The following is a 21,831-nucleotide window of genomic DNA, read 5'->3' as shown; positions in this document are numbered from 1 at the left end:
CATCTATATAATCTGCATATACCTGCCCCCAGGCAACAACAGCAGTACTTTAGAAGAAATCCTTAGCTGGCTCGTCATACACTTTCCACAAGAAACAATAGTCTTTGGAGATGTCAATATAGACTGGAATACCTGCTCCTCAGCTGACCCTTCCACCCTCTTAAATCTTCATGTTTTTTCACAAACTATTCTTTCCCCCACCAGAGCAAATAAACCTAGCAACAAAGATAGCATTTTAGACTGGATCCTGATAGATAGCCACCACCAAACATATACAGTAGGTATGCTGCCTGAGGAGATAAGTGACCATGCCCTTATTTACTTAATTAGACATAAAACTGATACCCCTAATTTAACTAAATACAAAATGGTAAGAACAAACAAAAATTTTAGCCATGATAGATTTGAAGCTGAACTTAGGTCATGCAATTGGTCTCCTCTTAAACACCTCCCACTGGATGATGCCATGACTTATTTTAACTCTAAATTCTTATCTATTCTTGACTCACATGCTCCCACAAGGTCCATCAGACTTTCCTCAAAAGCCGCCCCTTGGCTAACAAAGGACACAAGGCAAAAGATTATTCTGAAAAATAAACTCTGGTCCAAATACCGCAGTACTAAAGATCCCACTGACCAACTCAACTTTAGACAAATAAGAAACATTACAAAAAGCAGTAATGCTTGATAAAAGAAACTACTACTGCCATTTGCAACAGGCTAACCTACATAACTCACAAAAGTTCTGGGCAGGAATAAATAATCTCGTGAAGCCTGGCCACTCGGATACTCCAAGCCCAGCAGGCACGTCCCAAGATAACCCCAAACAGACTGCCAATGCCTTCAATACCTTCTTTACTGAAACTGTCCAGTCTCTTTCCAATCAACTCTCCCCTGATATCTCCTATCTTTCCACCTCCTCTAACACTTCTATTCCCACATTTCATCTACAACCTGTTCCCTCTTCACTCATCTGTTCTCTGCTACATAAACTTAAGCTATCCTCTCCATCTGCTGGCCATCTACCTGCTCTGTATCTAAAAGTTGCTGCTAATGCATTAACCTATCTCATCACCATCTTGATTAACAGAACCATTGAAGAAGGCTACATTCCTTCACTCTGGAAAATATCTCATATTATTCCCCTTCATAAAGGTGGAAAGTCAACTGAACTCTCTAACTACCGACCCATAGCCTTGCTCTCTCCTCTTGCTAAAATCATGGAAAAATGTGTCCAGAAGCAACTTCTGAATCACCTGTTAACTAACAATCTGCTAGCTAATTGTCAACACGGCTTTAGACCCTACCATAGCACCACCTCTGCCCTCCTCTCCTTCACAGACTGCATCAGTAAAAATAAGAACAATAATACCCTTAGCTTTGCTATATTTATTGATCTATCCAAAGCCTTTGATATGGTCAATCATGATATACTGTTACACTTACTTAAATCATTTGCACAAGACACAAGCTCAATTAAGTGTTTCCACTCTTACATCCACAACAGACAACAGGCTCTTTGGTGGCATAATAACTTATCCAACCACCTACCCATTACTCTAGGAGTCCCCCAGGGCTCAGTTCTTGGCCCTCTACTCTTTTCAATTTTCATTAATGATCTTCATACTCATATTTCTCCTGCCACCTGTATACAATATGCAGATGATTCTACTTTAATCTGTTCTGCCTCATCCCCCTCTGTACTGCACTCTCTCACCCAAAAGGCTTTCAAAACCGTAGAGATGTGGTTCCTCAAACAATGCTTAATTTTGAACCCCAAAAAAAACAAATTATTACTTTTCTCACCAACCCGAAAATCCTCTCCACTGAACTTCTGTGTCACATCAAATAATGGCACCAACATATCACCCGATCCAACTACCAAACTCCTCGGAGTTGAGATAGATAACTATCTGACCTTTGACCTGCACATCAACAATACTATAAAATTAGTTAACAGAAAACTAGGCTCCCTCTATAGAATTAAACCATTCCTTACTCCACTTGCCAGTCCCATCTTATTTCCACCCTCCTGTATACCTCTCCTATCTACACTTCAGTGTCCAAAACTAACCTCAGCAAATTGTCTGCTGCCTACAACAGTATTGCCAGATTTGCCACTAACTCTACTTTTAGAACACATCACCGCCAAAACTTAAGGCAACTACGATGGCTCGAACTACAAAACCTAATTCTATTTCACCAGCTCTCCTTAGCCCACAAAATCCTTTACAAACCCACAAACTACACCCATACTCACTTCACTTATCACTCCTTACTGCAACCTTAAAAGCCTTCGTTCCTCCGAAAAACTTCTTATATCCACTAGTAAACCCAATAACTCAGCCGGCAAATCCTTGTTCTCCAACACAGTAGGAAAAACCTGGAACACTCTTCCTCACAATCTCACAGCAATCTCCCCTCTTCCCTGCTTCAAATCCCAACTCAAAATTCACCTCAAAACCCACTGGCTCTGCCCCTGTAGCAACCCTGACTAGCTTACCTTGGGTGTCTAGGTACTCTCAACTCTTCTGCTTTAACTAACTAGCTTTCCTTGTATATCTAGGTACTCTCAACTTTTTAGCTTTAAGAAACTCTTAACAAAACACACTTTCTATTTCTCATCTTCTGTTTTGTAGTTAATATCGAATGTGTTTTATGTATATACTATATATATGCTTAATTTGTACCTGTTCTTACTAATGTTTGCATGTGGAGCTTTTCTCCCCGGGCCTCTGCTGAAAATGGACATATATCCAGTTGGACTAGCCCGGTCAACAAATGTAAAAAAAAAAAAATATATATATAAACACGAACAGACAATGGTTAAGTGCAGTATATGGCAAGAGTGATGCAGCAGATGTGGAAAAATTAAAACACAGACCTCCAGAAGTGTTTGGCAAATATAACAACATTTGTTTCACAGCAATACAAAGAGAGTAGAGTCAAAATAAGAGAAGGACTCATTTAACTTTCTGACAAGCTTGCACAAAGTGTTGATAACAATTTTAAATTCTGAGTACAAACTAATACTGTCTGTTATTTAAGACTGTGCCAGCTGTATAATAATTCAAATATCACATAACACCTGGATCCACAGCACAGTGACAGCATATAAATATTGTGGAATGCATATTCTAAGTTCAAAAAAGAAAAAAAAAAAACAATTAAATGATAACACCTCAGTGCCATTCAAAAACATTCATACTGATTGGGACAGCCCAATCAGCATGCCTGTGGTAAATCAATCACATAACAACAGAAAAAAGTCTGACTGCTGAAGTACCACTGAGCATCCAGACTTTTGTAATAGCATACTTTTAGCGGACAGAGCAAAACACAAGAAAAATCAGGTATGTTTTGCAAAACTAAAGAAATAGAAGTGTACCTGATTTTCCTTGTGTGTCTGCCCCATCCCTCCTAAACATTTCCTTGTGTGTCTGCCCCATTCCTCCTAAACATTTCCTTGTGTTTCTGCCTCATTCCTCCTAAATGTTTCGTGTGTCTGCCCCATCCCTCCTAAACGTTTCATTGTGTGTCTGCCCCATTCCTCCTAAACGTTTCCTTGTGTATCTACCCCCCTCCCTCATAAATGTTTCCTTGTGTTTCTGCCCCATCCCTCCTAAATGTTTCCTTGTATGTCTGCCCCATTCCTCCTAAATGTTTCCTTGTGTTTCTACCCCCCTCCCTCCTAAACGTTTCCTTGTGTTTCTGCACCATCCTTCCTAAAGTCTTTGCAGACTTTCATACTCTCAACTGTCCAGACTTTTGCTTCATAGTTTTGTCTTTTCATCATGACAAAATGTCATTTTCTGGCCACTGCATATTGAAGTCATTAAATGATGACAGACATTTGAGGTTTAAGCTTCATATCCTTCAGAAAATGCATGCTGAAACCTTCTAAGTTTATAAGAGCAGTAAAATCTGTACCTATTTTGGACCTTTGTCCCCACATTTTATCGGGTTTGTATAGCTTTCTTGAATTAACAGCGTTAACGAATATGGAAATGTTATTTTCCCTGTTGCTTTTCCTGAACAGCACTGCTGTACCATGCAAGCGAAGGAATGTAAATCAGCAAACACAGAAGAATGTGGGAGAATACTACAGTGCCCTTATGAAAAGACATTATTAAGAAATGTAAGCAATGTCTTTCTTAAATAATGTCATTGTATAATAGCAATAACTCATGACTGGGTCTGGGTATCACAGGATTAACCCATGGTTGGTTTTGCTTAATCACTTGGACTTCACCTTCATGACTAAAGCATGCCAACTGTAGGTTAATTATGTGATATCCACACCAAGTTCTGGGTTTTTGCTAAAATAGCCAATGAATATAAACTAAATTACTGAAATAGCAAACTGTACTTTTAGCATAGAGGAATGTCTGAGCATGGCCCAGGTGACCCCAGGTTTGTTAGCAGCTGAGGTGCGTGACGGAATGGTGGAGAGGATTGGCATGCCTAACGCTGGGGGGGGGGGGCACGCTGGCTAAGACAGATCTCTTACTGTATTTAAATGGGTTGGGTGAGTGGGTGCATCAGGGAGGCATGCCCTGTTCCCTGTCCTAGGGTGGTCATATCTTCAAACATCACACCTGATGATCTACCCAGTTTCTATACCTGATATGTCAGCATATAGAGTAGAGCTTAGAAATAAGTCCTGATGCCTGGCCAAGAACATGACATTGCTGGCACTTTTGGCAGTGGTGGCCTCAGATGGGGGTTTGGGGGAATACTTCTAGTAAGCTACCCTTATCAATTTCCTTCCCTTCTATTGGACAGTACTGGGAAACAGGCTGAAGCCATAACAGAAGGAGCTGTGCTCAGCTAATGGCCAGCCGAGCACACAGGAAAACAAATGCATATTACTGAAATAGCAGGAAAAACACAGGTTTACTGTTGCCTTTTAATCAAGTCTGAGTCTTTGTGACCACAAAGACTTTATCATACCAGGCCTGTTTGTCAACAACTGCTTCTTTAAGTTCTTGCAAATTCAAATTCATTACTTCACTAATGCTGTCTCTCCATGTTACACTACAATGGTAACCACTTCAAGAAGTAGGGAAACAGTTATCTAGGTGGTCTGAACTGTCCTTATCTATCATCACATTAATAGTCATATGACTCCAGCTGAAAAACATCAACATATCTAAACACAGGCTCTAACAATCTAATGCAACAATCCGCAGTGAGTGGTGCAAAGCTGACTATAGGACAAGGTACTGAAAGCAAGGTGAGACTTGGATAAACATGGTGTGTTGGGCAGATTCCTCAATGACCCTCTTCAAGAGAAATCTTGACGAGTAGATGGGAGATCGTAGGTTTACCCTGGGATCTCTTCTGTGTCCCTACTAGACAGAGGCACACTAAACTAATCTTAAAAGGGCTATCTTCTGTGACCTACTATACAGAGGCACAGTTAATTAATCTAAAAGGGTGACCAAAGCCAAACACACTCTGGCTAGGCTTATAAATGCCCTAGGGCAGATAGCCTAGTATCAACCTATGAACCTATGAACCTATTCCAAACAAACCACATCTTCGCATCAAAACTGTGATGTACATCACCATCACCATCATCCTCATCATCATCTTCATCATTATCATCATCATCTCCCTATTTTTTTTTTACTTATACAGGAGGTCAGGATGTTGTGCCAACTGTCGCCATCTCTCTTGATTCAGTGCTACTCTCCTATTTGCTGCAACAGTCATGCCTGACTGCCTCAGGTCTTTACAATCCATCCATTTGCTGTATGTCCTCATTTCTTTTTACCTTCTTCCTGTCTGTCCCAAATCTTCTTCACCAAATAACCTGTTTTCCTGCACATGTACCCAAACCACTGTAATCTGTTCTCAATTACCTTCTCTGCAATTGGAGCTACTGTAGCTTCTGCTCTAATATCATAATTTCTTCATCTGTCTAACAATGTGCATCCTGCCACCCATCTCAGGCACTTTGTTTCCATCACCTCTAGGTTCATCAATTGCTTTACCTTCACTGCCCAGGTTTATGCACCATACAGAAGTACATGACAACATATAATGAACCAGCAAAAGCAAATATTGGAAAGTCCATTGTTACACAGCCGTTGTGATATAAATAGATATCTTAGAAAGTAAAAATCAAACTTATAGCACATAGTGCTCAGTTCCTGATCCAGAAAGGAATCCATGTATATAAATGTAGGTGCCAAAACAAAATGGAGTGCAGCATTTCCAGAACCATCCTTTTCAAAGATTTAGCTGCAAATCTGAGCCATGAGGATTCCAGCATGTGACAAGTACTTGTCCAAAGAAGAGAAACTGGCCTATTAAGTGCAGTTCAAAATACTGGACTAAAGGAGTGGAAGAGAAAAACAATATGGCTGTACATTTGTGTGATATTTTCACTCTGCACACCTCCAATTTCAGCATATATTATTTTAACAGCCTTTGGTATGGAACATCATTTATCTTAGGATTGATACAGCTGCAAAACCAGGTGAAAGCATGCTCAGAGGGTTAGACATCTTGGTTATAGTATAGAAACTGTGTCCTTTGAACTGCATTAATCAACCTCTTTTAGGATAATACCAGTAACCTGAAACTCCTGAACAACTCCTGACATGACAAGCACACTCCAAACTGGTGAGTCCACAGCTCCCAACTGGTCCTGATCCAGAGGCAAACAGCCCTTCTAAAGTTTCTCAATTAATGTCAACCTCTAAAGTACCACATCCTCCTATCCTCCTACACTAAACTAAAAAAATATACTAACCACAACAAAAATTTTATAACCCTCAAAACAGATATAGATTTCAAATATTCAAATTTTTCTAAATGTCTCTGTGTGTTTTTTTCTCTCTTTGTGGACCAGGATTTTCTGAATGGCTGTATCATCATGCCTCAGTGTACATACTAAGATCTCCTCTCTGTCTCTCCAATCTACCATCTGTCAGTCTGTCACTTCATTTTGTCATTCTCTTTTTGTTTTAATGTCCTCAGATTTAGAAATAGATCCTTACATGACTGTAAGTGAAGTAAGAATTGCTCTCTGTTGTTATTGAAAAGTCCTTTTATGTTTAGTCCAATATTATTATTAGTCCAAAAAAATAGAATTACATAAATAAATGAAAAAAAAAAAAAATTAATGAAAAGTATAAATGGAGATTAGATCCAGTTATTATTCAGTCCCTGAGTGGTTCAGTGCTGAATTATGAGAGAGATTATCAATGAAAATAATAAGATTAATTAAATTCAGTAATTCCAGGAATGCCAGACTCAACTGAACAAAAAACAAAAGCTAAAAAAACTAAAAAGCCACCAAAAGCCAAGTTTGAGGCTAAAATAGTTAAATAAAAAAAACACAAACACTTTTAGTTTAGTTTTGTTTAATCTCAGAACCACAACAGCAACATGCACACTGAGCTTTGTGTGATGATGTTACTTGCACCGAGGCTGAAGATAAAGTGAACCTACTGGCTGATGAACTCAGCTCTACCTTTACCCCCCCCCCATTAATTTCTCAAGATATACCTGAATCTGGCTCACCCCAACTATCACACAAGACCAAGCCCTAAAAGTACTGTCAAAAGCTAAAAAGATGGCATTGATTGGTTCTGGCAATATCCCTGGATGCATTTTAAATAGCACGAAGCACAATTTAGCCACACACCTAACAACACTGCACAATCTCAGCCTCCATAAAAGTTTTGTACCTAGTGAAAGGAGAGCAGCAAGAATCATGCCCCCGCATCAGGGAGAACCTTTCACAGAACCAGCCTGACTGGCCTCATATGCAAAGCCAAGGAAAGCCTTATCATGGAACTAATAAATAAGGAGATGCACAACCTCCAAACACTGGCCTCATCTCACTTTGGATTCATCAAAGACGTTTTAAGGAAAGCCTTATCATGGAACTAATAAATAAGGAGATACACAACCTCCAAACACTGGCCTCATCTCACTTTGGATTCATCAAAGATGTTTTAAGGAAAGCCTTATCATGGAACTAATAAATAAGGAGATACACAACCTCCAAACACTGGCCTCATCTCGGTTTGGATTCATCAAAGATGTTTTTGAAATGGTCACCACAGCAATAGATGAAGGCAAAATGGTACACAGCACATACCTCAACCTGGCCAAAGCTTATGACACAATACCTCACTCAGGCATAGTAGAAATGCTGAATAACCTGTGAACAAACCACTATGTCACCCAAAAGGCTTACAGATGGGACACAGGAAATCAAAACAGGGGAAGCTGCCTCCACAAATAGACCAGTCACCAGTGCAGTCCCGGGGTGCCTATCACGTAGTGGAACTTTTACAAGTTCGAACCACATATGGTCAAGACCATATGTTCGAATTTGTAAAAGTTTGAGCGTGTGAATGGAAATCTCCATAAGCGCAGGTTTCCATTCTCTTCAATGTGGTGTGATCTTAGATTTGGTATATTTAAGTAGTGGGGGGTGCAAGGGAGCTTGCCCCACTGCTTACAACAATTTATTTTTTTGTCCATTGTATTTTTTTTTTTTTTTCAGTAGTCAAAGTTCTGTAACTTCAAACATAATGGTTCGACCATTAGGTGTTCAGAGTTAAAGAACTTCGACTATCTGATATAGACCCCAGTCCCCAGGGTTCTTTGCTGGGACCCAGGATTGTGGCTGATGTCAGCTAAGTATGCAGATGACTGCAAGCAAGGAGCAGTCCTTCAATCCCTAAATGACTTAGCCATCCAGCAGGAAGGTTTATCCCAAATAAATAACTGTCCCAAGACTCACACTCCACTTTCCTAAGCACCCTGAAGAATATTAGGCTCCAACCTAACACTCTCATACTGGGCAACCTCAACTACCCCTCCATTAACTGGAAAACTACTCATGCAACAGTACACTTGCCTAACATTTCTTGGAATTCATTAATTCCAATGCCCTGAAACGGCTCGTTCTTACCCCCACTAGAGGTAGCAACATCATTGACCTGGTCATTACTAACATGGGCACCTGTTGCTCTACACCAATAGTCAACTCCTCCCTGGTTAGATCCAACCACAAACTAATCACCTTGAAAATCCACATCTCTCCCACTCCCCACCCCCGCAAAGGTAACCACCATGAAAAACATCTCCAAAGCTAACTTTGGGCTCCGAAAAACAGAGGTGGCTAACTTCACGGCACCCATGCAAATGGAGAATAGTTGCATGACCACCAAATCATACACCAATGTACTAAACAAACATGTACACAAATGCATGGATCTTGCCATACCCAATAGAACCAAGACACTCTCCTCCAAACAAACAAAGCCAATCTGGTGGTCACTTGCCATAAACAAACTCTACAACAGAAGGAAGAAACTGAGGCAGAATAAGGTGAAGTCCCAAAACTGGAAAAACTCCCTTATCAGCCTCAACAAAAAGTTGACATCCCTCATCAAATCCTCAAAAGCTAGCTATTAAAACAGAATTGCAGCAGACAGTAAAGACAACCACAAGGCCTTCTATAGTTACATAAAGAATCTCCACGACAATACCCAGAATTGTCCTGAAGCTACTGCACAATGGTACTTCCTACACTGAGCCAACAGATAATATCAATATACTGGCCGACAGATTCAGTGTCAACTTTACCCCCCCCCCCCCCACAAAGGACCAATCACAATAGCAGTAGATTTCCAGACACCCAATATTACTGCTGCACAGGTTAAAAAAGCACTGTCCAAGGCCAAGAATACAGCTACTATGGGACCTGAAAATATCCCTGGCTGTGTTGTACATGAATTACAGTGAACTGACACCACACCTGTGTGCCCTATTCAATCACAGCCTCACCTCAGGCTTTGTTCCTACTGAATGGCACAATGCTACAGTCATCCCTCTCCACAAAGGAGGAGCGACTACAGACCCTGGCAACTATTGCCCCATTAGCCTGATGAGTCTGACATGCAAAGCTATGGAACACATTGTCATGGACCTAAAAAACAAGAATATAAGGAATCTCCAAATTCTGGATCTCACACAGTTTGGTTTTGCAAAGGGTAGATCGTGCCTGCTCAACCTGGTCAACTTCTTTGCGTCAGTCACTAGAGCTGTGGATGAAGGCAAGGTGGTTCATACAGCCTACCTTGATCTGGCCAAGCCTTTGATATCATTCCCAACTCAGAAGCTGCTGGAAATACTCCTTCCTTCTGCCTTTGATGTCCTGTGGACTGGTGAGCAGGTTGTTGCTGGCATCCCTTATGAAGGGTGTCTGACTATCTTCTTTATCTTTCTGTCTTTGCCTTGCAACGTGATATAGTTTCTTTGTGCCCCTTACTGAGTCACTTTCCAGAAGCTGGTACAGTGCCTCTGATGCCCTATTCTTTGCTATTGCAACTTCTTTCTTAGCTTCTTTGTTAACCAACCAGTAGTCCTTCCTAGCCTGGTCAGTCTTTTCTATCTCCCATTTCTTCCTGCACTCCTTCTTTATTTTGATGACTTCCTGGACTTCTGCATTCCACCACCAGCTTTCCTTATGTACCTTATTTCTATAGCTGACATGGCCACATATCTTTTCTGTAGTCCTAACACATGCTGTTTTTAGGAAAGGATAGGAGAATGGAATGCAAAGCTGAAGGCACATGGGATGAAACTAAGCACAAATATGACAGCGGTAACAGCAGCAAACTGGGCAAATCAGAAGAAGCGAAGAACAGAGATAGAAGAGAAGATAATGGAACAGGTAAACAGCTTCAAGTATCTGGGAGGGGTGGTTGAGGAGAAGGGTAGTCTGAATGAAGAGGTCAAAGCTAGAATCAGAGGGGCTGCAGCCAACTGGCATAGAGTATCAGGTGTAGTCTATGACAGAAGAATGCCAAAGAAGCTGAAACGTAAGGTGTACAAGACAGTGGTGCGACCAGTACTACTGTATGGTACAGAAAGCTGGGCAGTAAAGGCAGAACATCTGAAGAAGCTAGAGGTGATGGAAATGAAGTGCCTGAGAAAGGTGGTAGGATGCACACTGCGGGACAGGCGAAGAAATGAGGACATAAGAGCAGAAGATAAAGTAGCTCCAATTTGCAGAAAAGATCAAAGAAAACAGATTACAGTGGTTTGGACATGTGCAGAAAAACAGAAGACAATCTGTTGAAGAAGACTTGGGACAGACAGGGAGAAGGCAAGATGAAATGAGGGCATCCAGCAAAGAGGTGGATGGATTGTGTGAAAGAAGACCTGCGACAGCCAGGCATGAGTGTAGAAGAAGGCAGGAGTGTGGCACTGAATCAATAGAGTTGGTGACAGTTATCACGATACCCCGACCCCCATCTAGAAAAAATGGGAAAAAGGGGGCTGATGATGATGATGATGAGATGAAAGAGCAATCTCCTTACTCTGATCAGGCAGTTTAAATTCTATAGCCAGAGGGAGGAAGGGGGAAATAACTGCAGCTCAATAATACAGGATTGCTCAGTTATTTAGCTGCAAGCTAGACAACAGCTGAAGCCTAAAATTGCAGCAGAAGATACTGCAGAATGACACAGACCTACATATGGAGTCCGTGGCAGACACGATAATAAGCTAGAGCTGTATTCCTACAATAAACTGGAGAATTCAGCACACTGCACGGTTACTTTTATAATGGCAGCAAAAGAAAGTTCTAAGGAAAAATGTATATCTCACTGGAGAAAGAATGGCACTGTGATTCGTGTCAAACCATATCACATCCCCATTTTACAAATGTGACAGCCTGGTACCACTGTATACACATGCTTAACTGGTTAAAGCCTGTTACCTTCCACTCTGTAAATGCACATGCAAAGAACCTCATGCACACACAGACACATACACACACACACACACATACACACACACAAATACATGCGCACACACACATACATACACACACACACACACACACACACACACACACACACACACACACACACACACACACACACACACACACACACACACACACACACACACACACAATAACATGCACACACACACATGCATACACACAGACACACACACACACACACACACACACACACACACACACACACACACAAATACATGTGCACATACACACACACACACACACACACACACACACACACACACACACACGCACACACACACACACGCACACACACACATGCATACACATGCACATGCATACACACACACACACACACACACACACACACACACACACACACACACACACACACATACATAAAACACACACAAAAAAACACACTTTCCACCTTTTTATTAAGTGATGGTTTGTCAACATTCAATGTCCCTTCAAAGTCTGAGAACACAGCAGCCTATGCTGAACTGTTCCCAGAAACTCTGTACAACCATGTCAGTGGCTGCACAGAGACTGCTGTACCCCCAGCACACACATGCATGCATGCATTCACTCTCTCAGTACACACAGCGCCCCCACACAGACCCTATACATGGACAGACACATACACAGAGCCACACTTTCCCATATATACCCACTCACATATGCATGCTTGCATACACACACACACACACATACACAAATCCACACTTTCCTATACACACCTACTCACATATGCATACACACACATACAGATCCACACTTTCCTATATACATCCACTGACATGTGCGTGCACATACACACATGCATAGATCTACACTTTCCCATATGACACCCAGAGGTAATGAATCCAATGAAAGTTTTAATAAATTCCAAACAGCACAAAAGGTAATGTAAAGCACTTTTCGTCTGGTCAATTCACCAGACGTCCTCAGACAAACTCATACAAAACAAGCACCAAGTTTAAATTAAAAACGTTTCCCTCCAAAACTACATCAGCCTATCAAACACATTGTTCAATTAACTTCAGTTAAAACATTAAAGTTATACCACTATACAATACCCTAAACCTTGTACTTAAAGTTGAAAAGTTTTCTAAAAACAACATTTTATGAAAAAGCTTACTTGTCATAAAAACCTAACCTGGAAAACCAAGACATGAAAAGTGGGTACTACTCATAACCCTTACAAATATAGATGTTAAACTGATATAAAACACTTTTATAAAAAACGTTTTACATATCTATGCATTATCTACTAAGGCTCCTCAACTTAAGAATACAAGAAATGGAGATCTCCTCATTTAGACCCAGTTTCCTACTAGAATCCAGGCTAAGCTGCCACAATACTTCTTTTTTCTCTAATAGTAAACCTAAAGCACCACTCCTATTGTCCATCAAAATCTGGTCCATCACCCTAAATGAAAAAGAATGCCCCGGGTTACTATTACAATGTCTAGCCAATGCATTCTCATTCCTCCCTTTAGCAATGCTGTAAACATGTTCATAGACCCTCACTTTCAACTTTCTGTCAGTCTTACCAACATAAAAGCATGTACATAACAGGCATTGGGCAAGATATATCACAGACCTAGTATCACAATTGTACCTACCGTTGACCTTATAAGACCTATTCTGGACAGTCTTGGGTACCAAAACCATGGCTTAAAACTAAACATCAAGAAATACAGTATGCTGTCGTTTGAGAAGTTTGCCACCCCAGGTAAATATGTCATCAATAAAACACCACTAAAATTTAAAAGCGCGCATGACAAAAGCGCGCTCCCATAACCGCGCTGCCATATGCGCGTAGCCAAAAGCGCGCGCGCGGGTATGGAAGAATAGGACATGTGCGCACGATATCAAAACACCCAAAAGCGTGCATTTCATATGCGCGTAATAAAATAAACATAGCGTTAAAATAAGTAAAACAATTATAATTATATTTAGTTTTTCCACTGAAGGGCTGCAGTTCAGCAGTAATTACCAGGAGATGACATGGAAGCCTACAGACATTAACCAGCAGTAGAATCAAAGTAGAGACCTGTACAACTCCAGATCACAGAGATCAACACCTGAAAAATTAATGCATGCAACTACATTCAGCATATACCAACAACTGTAAACATCACTCCAATCAGAAATGCTGCAGTGTGACTATAATGGTGCATGCTCAAGCTGTCCTTGTTTGATACTCTTGAATGCAGCTGAGACTTGGAGAAGGATGGCACTGAAGAACAGTGGTGATCCTTTCTGACTGCACAGCCATTATCCACTTCATCTAAGGTGGGCTCAGTACTATGTCAGCATCTGAATCCAGATTGCTAAGGATCAAGGAGGCCATAAATAGATAGATACGATTCAAGTTAGATTTATATACATGGCAGCTGCCTAATACAGCTAACCATGGCTGCAATAAATACATCCAGTCTAGTTCTGGTATTACCAGTAGTTGCAGCAGTGTCCACCTTACCTTTATAAGAAAAGTGTGCATACTTTTGAACTGCAATATGTTATCTAAAATCAATATTTCATGTCCATAAAGCTAGAGATTATTTTTTACTTGCCTGAACAGTATTAGCATTTCCATGCAAGTTTTTACCTTTTAAAAGGGAAAGTATTCTACTAAGCACTTTGTGAGATTTCTTCTCTGATTATGTTTTTTTTCAGATTTTCAGCAGAAGTTGAATTATTTTTCTTTTTCTTCTGCTTCCTCCTAACAAGTAATTCTAGAGTGCTGGTCGGGCTGACTATGGACTGAGGAAGTTTCCCCAAGTCATACTTGGCGTTGTGTTCTGAATATTTTTACGCGCGCCATATGTATACGCGCATATGGAAGCGCGCATTCGGGTGCGCGCTTAAGGGAGTGCGGTTATGGATGCGCGCTTTTGGGTTACGCGGTTTTGGGCGGACACGGGCGAGGACAGGCATGTTTCTCAGAGAATTCCCATTCAGTGAAACAGGCTCCCCATTCATGTGAAGCAGAGTTTTTTCCTATCCATATTTAAGTACAACTTGGATGAGTGAATGGGTAATTGAAAATTCAGCCCTGGACTGGCTGCTATGTCCTGATGGACAGAGGCAGTCTGTAAATCAGCCCTTATATAAATCAAATTTGTGGGTCATATTTGAGTTGCATGGCTAGGCTTATAAGGTCCCTACTGACTGTTACCCTAGTATACACTTATGAAACTATGAACCTATATAAACCCACACACACACACACACACACACACACACACACACACACACACACACACACACACACACACACACACACACACTCACATATACATGCATAAACACATGCAGAGATCGACACTTTCCCATATACAATCACTGCATGTGTGACACCCATGCCCTGGCCCAGCAATCAAGGAGCCTCAGTCTTCACCACTAACCCCAGTGAGCGGTGTCCATATAGGGAAAGGATAATAAATACACACACAGTAAAGTACAATTTCCCTTAAGATCGCACAGAGATCACAGTCTGTCTTGGGCTGGTCTCCCTCTTTCTCTCCAGGTCCCCAATAAGACTCCCCACTGGCACAGCTATAGGGTCCAGATCTCAGCCTAGTGGGCAAGCTGAAACCTCCAGCACCCTCTCTATCCAAACAGTGCTTTGTGTCCCTGCCCAAGTAGCTGACACGCCCACACACTTTGAGATAAGAGTTTATACAACCACACAGACACTCCTGGGGAAGACTGGCACAGGTTCTCTAGCTGTGCCTCTTTTCAGCCCAGTCTAAAAGGTAGTACCAGCTGCCACCACCCACTAATATTTATCAGCTACTTAAAGGCCCTTAAAAGGGTTCCAATTATTACTGTGCAATATTATTATCCAAATGGTAAGTGTGACCTAACAGTCAAGACTTATTTGGAGTAAGTTGGTACAGCATTACTATATACATGCAATGTACTCTTAGAGCTTAAATTATCTCTACACAAAACAACCACAGTTGAAAAGTTTAAAAATATTTAATAATAAAAACACAAGACAATACTTCGTACTGCACAGTGCTAGTCAAGAGTTCAGAGATTACAGAGAAATGTTTAAAATAATACAGTAGAAAAGTTCTGACATCACAGAAAAACACAGTCTAATCTTCCTATTTCCTAGCTATTTCTAAGAGAAAATGTAGTCTTTCGGCTTTTTCCGGTTAGGGGTCGCCACAACGGACCTGCCGTCTGCTTATGATTGGCAGTGGATTTTTACTGTGCCGAGTTGCCAGCCCGACACCCAACCTTCAAAGAAGGCACACCCATTCACGCACTCACCTACCTGCATGTCTTTAAACATCACTCCACCACGGGAGTACATGCAGACTCCACACAGAAGGAACTTCAGCCGAGAATCGAATAGGAGAACCGCTTGCTGTGAGGTGACAATGCTAACCACTGCACCCCTGTGGCTTTACATTTCTAAAACACAGTTCTAAATAACTTGCATATAGAACAGGCAGAGTGATGAGTTGAATGTTCTCAAGACAAATCCTCAGAGCTCTCTGATTCTCTCTCTTTAAACTGATAACACAGAGCTGCTTCACATGACATCATTCTTTACATGACATCATTCTTTACACTTCTCTGGTGTTCCCAGGCTAACAAAAACTACATTTACATTCTTTACATCTGGTCAGAAACCAGAGCAATAAAGGACATTTATACATGCAAATTCTAGGCATTAACTCTGGTCTTAAAACAATAGGCAGGATGCATCCATCTAGACAGATTGGCTCCGAATTTTAATATCAGAGACAGTCATGAAATGCTTGACTTAACTTTCTTACAGCAGAGTGCACTGTTGTTACATTTTTGCAGTTCAATATCCAATGCAGTCTTTTCACATTTAATAGAACAAGCCTGTGGCTTACATTAATATTTTCACAATGACAGAATTATCTACAGAATTCTATCTTGCTAGGCTAGCAGCCTTCACCTATCTTCACAGCATGCATACACATACATGCACAGATCCACAGTTTCCCAAATACACTCGCTGATATATGCATGCATACACACAAACATATGCAAAGATCCACACTTTCCCATTATGCACACACACGTGCAGAGATCCACACTTTCCCATATGCATCACTCACATATGCATGCCTGCACACATACACACATGCAGAAATCCACACTTTTTGATATACACACACTCACATATGCACACGCACACACAGACATGCAAAAATCCACACTTTCCCATGTTCACCCACTTACATATGATTGCACACACACACACACACACACACACACACACACACACACACACACACACACACACACACACACACACACCCATACACAGATCCACACTTTTCCATACACATCCAATCACATATGCATGCATACATACACACATGCACAGATCAACATTTTCCCATGTACACCAACACAAACATGTGTGCACACACACACACACACACACACACACACACACACACGCACACAAACACACACACACACAAACGCAGATACACACTTCCCCCATATACACCAACTCACACACACACACACACACACACACACACACACACACACACTTGCGTGCAAAGAACCACACTTTCCCATCATACAAATATACATGCAGAGCTCCACACTTTTCCATATACATCCACTCACATATGCATACATGCACACACACACACACACACACACACACACACACACACGCCGCACACACACACACACACACACACACACACACACACACACACACACACACACACACACACACACACACACAGATACACTCACACATGCACAGATCCACACTTTCCCATGTTCACCCACTTACATATGACTGCACACATACACACATGCACAAAACCACATTTTCCCATGCACACCCACACACACACATGCACAGATCCACACTTTCCCATGTATACCCACACACACACATATATGCACAGATCCACATGTTTGCATGTTCACTCACTTACACATGACTGCACCCACACACACACACACACACACACACACACACACACACACACACACACACACACACACACACACACACACACACACACACACTTTCTCATGTACACCCACTCACATATGCATGCACACACATGCACAGATCCACACTTTCTCATGTACACCCACTCACATATGCATACACACACATGTGCACAGATCCACATTTTCTCATGTACATCCACAAAGAAATACAAGCACACACATGCACAGACCCACACTTTCTCATATACACCCACTCACATATGCATGCACAGATCCACACTTTCTCATGTACACCCACTCAGATGTGTGTACACACACATACACAGATCCACACTGTTTCATGTACACCCACTCACATATGCATGCACACAAACACACATGCAGTGGTCAGAACCTACTACTCCACTCCACTGCAGTGCATTATCCTGTTCAGAGACAAATCAATTTGCTGAGCAAACAGGAATGAAGACAAACACAAGCAAAGCCATAGTTTATGTTACCTGTGCAGCAAGTATTATAAACATGCTGATGTGGCATGAATCTGCTGCAGAAAAAACATAGCAACTACTTTGGTAACGCCATGACAAACGTACAATATGAGAGTGACTCTAATGTAGAACTATATCAGTTAATAAGAATGAAGTAGTGTAGAAGTACACACGGACAGACACAGATACACATACACACACAGTTGTGACAGACTATTGAGTGTTATAAATGGCTCTATATTATATCACTGAAGATTCTACTCAGCGGACCTCCTTTAGTTGAACCCAGAACAACGAATGTTCACATCAGTGAATATTTTACACTGGGTGGGAATAGAATTACTTGACCAACATTGAGACCGTCACACATAACGCACTATAACAAACCCAACCACACATTCCCTACCCATATATATACCAACTCTGAGATTGCACTACAATAGAGAAAAGGGCAAATTTCCTGATGTTGGCCAACTAATTCCATTACCTGTGTAAAATATCCGCTGATGTGAACGTTCGCTGTTTTGGGTTCAACAAATGGAGGTTCACTGAGTTGAACCTGTGATGATATAATATAGACCCGTATAAATAAAATGGAAGGAATCACATCCTGATATATGAGGCATGTGTTTTGATTCAGGAGTTTAGACTGTCAAACTTAGCAGTCTGCCAAAAATATAGTCAGCTGGCAGACCCATATTTTGATTAATGTGCTTTGATACTGAAAGGCTAGTCACTAAAGAAAGCATTTTTGCAGGGAGCCAGCCCCTTTGTACACTGCATCCCCCACAACCCCGATAAATATATATAAAAACTCCAAGACTGTACTATCATTGAGAAAAAGGAACAGTCTGATCTCTCTGTGCAGGCCTGCATCTCCATCAGTGATAGCACTGTTTCATATGTTTTGAGGAACTTGGCTATCTACTTCTCAATGAGTTGTTTGTCAAACGAATGAACACCTGACTCTTAAACTTCCAGTGCAAAACCAAAACAATGTCAATTTGTATTATGTAGTTTGTGATTATTAATTAGTGCTACACAGCATTAAGAAATGACAAGGCATATTTAATGGTTCTTGGAGGCTTGACTGGATGGAGCCATGGGTCGGCCACCCATGTGTAAGTAAAACAATTATGGGAAGGTTGTCAAATAACAAGGGTCTGTAACCTGCTCTGTGTGAGGTATCAGTGTAGTTTAATATTTTCTGCTTTGTTAGTCAAGGATACATTCAAGGGATCAGGCAGCAATTTCAGACACTTGGTGGTTTTAAATGTGGAAGACAAGAAATCTTCCTCACACTTATGCATCCCTGAGAAAGGATCCTTCTATAAAAACAAAGAATGGATACTTTTTTGTTCTGTGAACTGCATAACACAACAAAGTCCACATGTATGAGCTAAGGAGACCTTGCATGTTCCCTCAGCCCTGTTGCAGTTAACCATTTTAGAGAAACATGTTATCATTGTGCATTAACTTTACATAAATACTTTGTAGTCATTTTATTTGCTTTTGATACTGGAAGTGGTTCAGAACAAATAAAAGCAAATGTTCTATACAAAATATCCTGTTAAAATTCCCCAATCTTCTAATAACTGGAGTGTCTCAGGAAATTCAAAAGATGACAGGGTGGAAAAAAAGAGTAACCATTGCAAAACATTTGTTCCCATTCCAGCGGGGGTAGCTGGTTTGAGGTTTTCTTTTTTCTCTGTTAGAGGAAGTAGCATTTATTCCAAGATTAGTCACAGCATGTGACTGTACATGCAGTTTCACAAAAGTAGAACGTGCAGTAAATCTTACAAATATAGCTTTAAAGTATATACTTACTTGCATTAACAACCTCTAAGCAGCCTCTTTCAAAATGAACAACTAATTTCTAACATTTAAGTTTTACTAGAAGATCCACGGATGCAGGCCTGGCATGGTTTCTAGGCCTTAGAAATTAGCAGCATCACTCTTACAGCCCTTTAAAGCTATAATAATCATAGATGCAATGATAACAATATGCATTTGCAGAAACAGATGTAATGATATGCATAGTGTACTTGCAAAAATGCAGGATGTTTGTAGCTCTGGTTTCCTGCTTCCATCTGATGAAGCTCTTTTACATGAAGTCAGAATACAGTGCAAGAGAACCATAGCAGCTCATTTACAAAAAAACAACTTCAGCAGATCTTGCTTAAGGACGAGGGATTACCTTTTCATGTGACAGTATTTGAACTGCACTTAGTTTTGTGCATGTTAGGCATGTCCCAAAATTAAATTCACCAAGTTCTGAGCCATGCTCTGGCTTATGTTTACTACTGTTCTAAAAATACTAGTATACTGAGCATGTTAGGGGTTTCTGTGCTCTGCCTCAACTCTGAGAGAGACACTATAGTTTACTTTCTCAACTACAGGCTGGTCCAAAAGGATTGCTGAGTTGGAAATGTACTTTTTCAGTGATATTGCTTGCCTTACTTCTAACAAAAAGAAAACAAGTCCATGCTTAAAATCCCAACATTAACAGTTTTAAACAAGGGCAGTGAGGAAATAGAAGAATATTCACTCCTTTTACTGGCCTCGTACTTCCTTCAAGTAAAATGCTGCCGGATTTATACTGTACTCCTGCCAATCATTCAGTGCCGCTGATATCAGGTGCTCTTCTTGGAGGCTGGGGGAGGGGAGGATAGTGCACTCTACAAAGCAGACTAACGTCATAACAGCACCAGACCTTTAGAGCTAATTCCTGACTTTCCAGTCAATGTCAGATGGTGAAACTGTTGTAAAAATGCTATCCCTGCAGAGGTAAGAAAATACATAAATATTCAATGGCAAAGCAGTTTACTTTTACAGGCTCCTCCCTCCACTTCTTCCAAAGTTTTGTTTAGCCACTCTGATGATTCCCTACCTGCTAATCTCCTGGAATCGGTTTTACAAAAAGCTGTATCTCCTTGAGACAGATCTAGAAGTTGCACAACTGACATTTACACTGCTGTCAGAGAGCTGCAGCTCAGAATGAATTAGAACCCTGTAAAAGGAACTGCCAAAATGACACAATGTAACCACAGCCCTGTCACAGCTTAAAGGTACAGTGTACAGATTCACAACACACTGAAGACTGCTGGATGTTTTGGCAGTGTGTGCATTTTCATGTGTGCATTTCTGAGTGTTTTACTGGAAGTGTGAATATGCTTTTCAGACCACAGCAGTGTTTGATGTGTATGTTTGATTTTCTGTGTATGAACCTCTCAACCTTCCTTTACCAAACGGTGTGATTAGTATACAAAATGTGTGATGTGAGAACAGAACTGCAAAGTGCAGTGAAATCATGAGCAGTTATGTAATGTTTACACATTATAAATCACTGAAAATGTTTACAAACTGATGTATTTAAATTACATTGGGCATTTTGGAAACTTGCTGTTTCCCTGTAGTCCAGAGTATTTCTCAAGCAAAATGAGTGACATACCTCATCACGTGTGATACCTGGTAATTATGGCTGTATATCTGTGAATGCACATGTGTACACAAACACGTATGTATGCATCACTATAGATTTATATTTAT

General features: G+C 40.9%; 1 long non-coding RNA gene across 1 annotated transcript in view; it reads right to left on the bottom strand.

Moving 5' to 3' along the window:
* LOC122804093 overlaps positions 1 to 21,284 on the bottom strand; it is a 280,116-nt gene extending 258,832 nt beyond the window's left edge. Inside the window, exon 1 of the long non-coding RNA XR_006365172.1 lies at positions 21,173 to 21,284. This is a non-coding gene — a long non-coding RNA (uncharacterized LOC122804093). The remainder of the gene's footprint in view (positions 1 to 21,172) is intronic.
* Between the last annotated feature and the right edge of the window lie 547 nt (positions 21,285 to 21,831).

This window comes from Protopterus annectens, chromosome 6.part0 (assembly GCF_019279795.1).
Source record: "Protopterus annectens isolate FY-2018-M chromosome 6.part0, PAN1.0, whole genome shotgun sequence".
Taxonomy (NCBI): domain Eukaryota; kingdom Metazoa; phylum Chordata; order Ceratodontiformes; family Protopteridae; genus Protopterus; species Protopterus annectens.
This window is presented reverse-complemented; position numbering and strand designations above follow the sequence as displayed.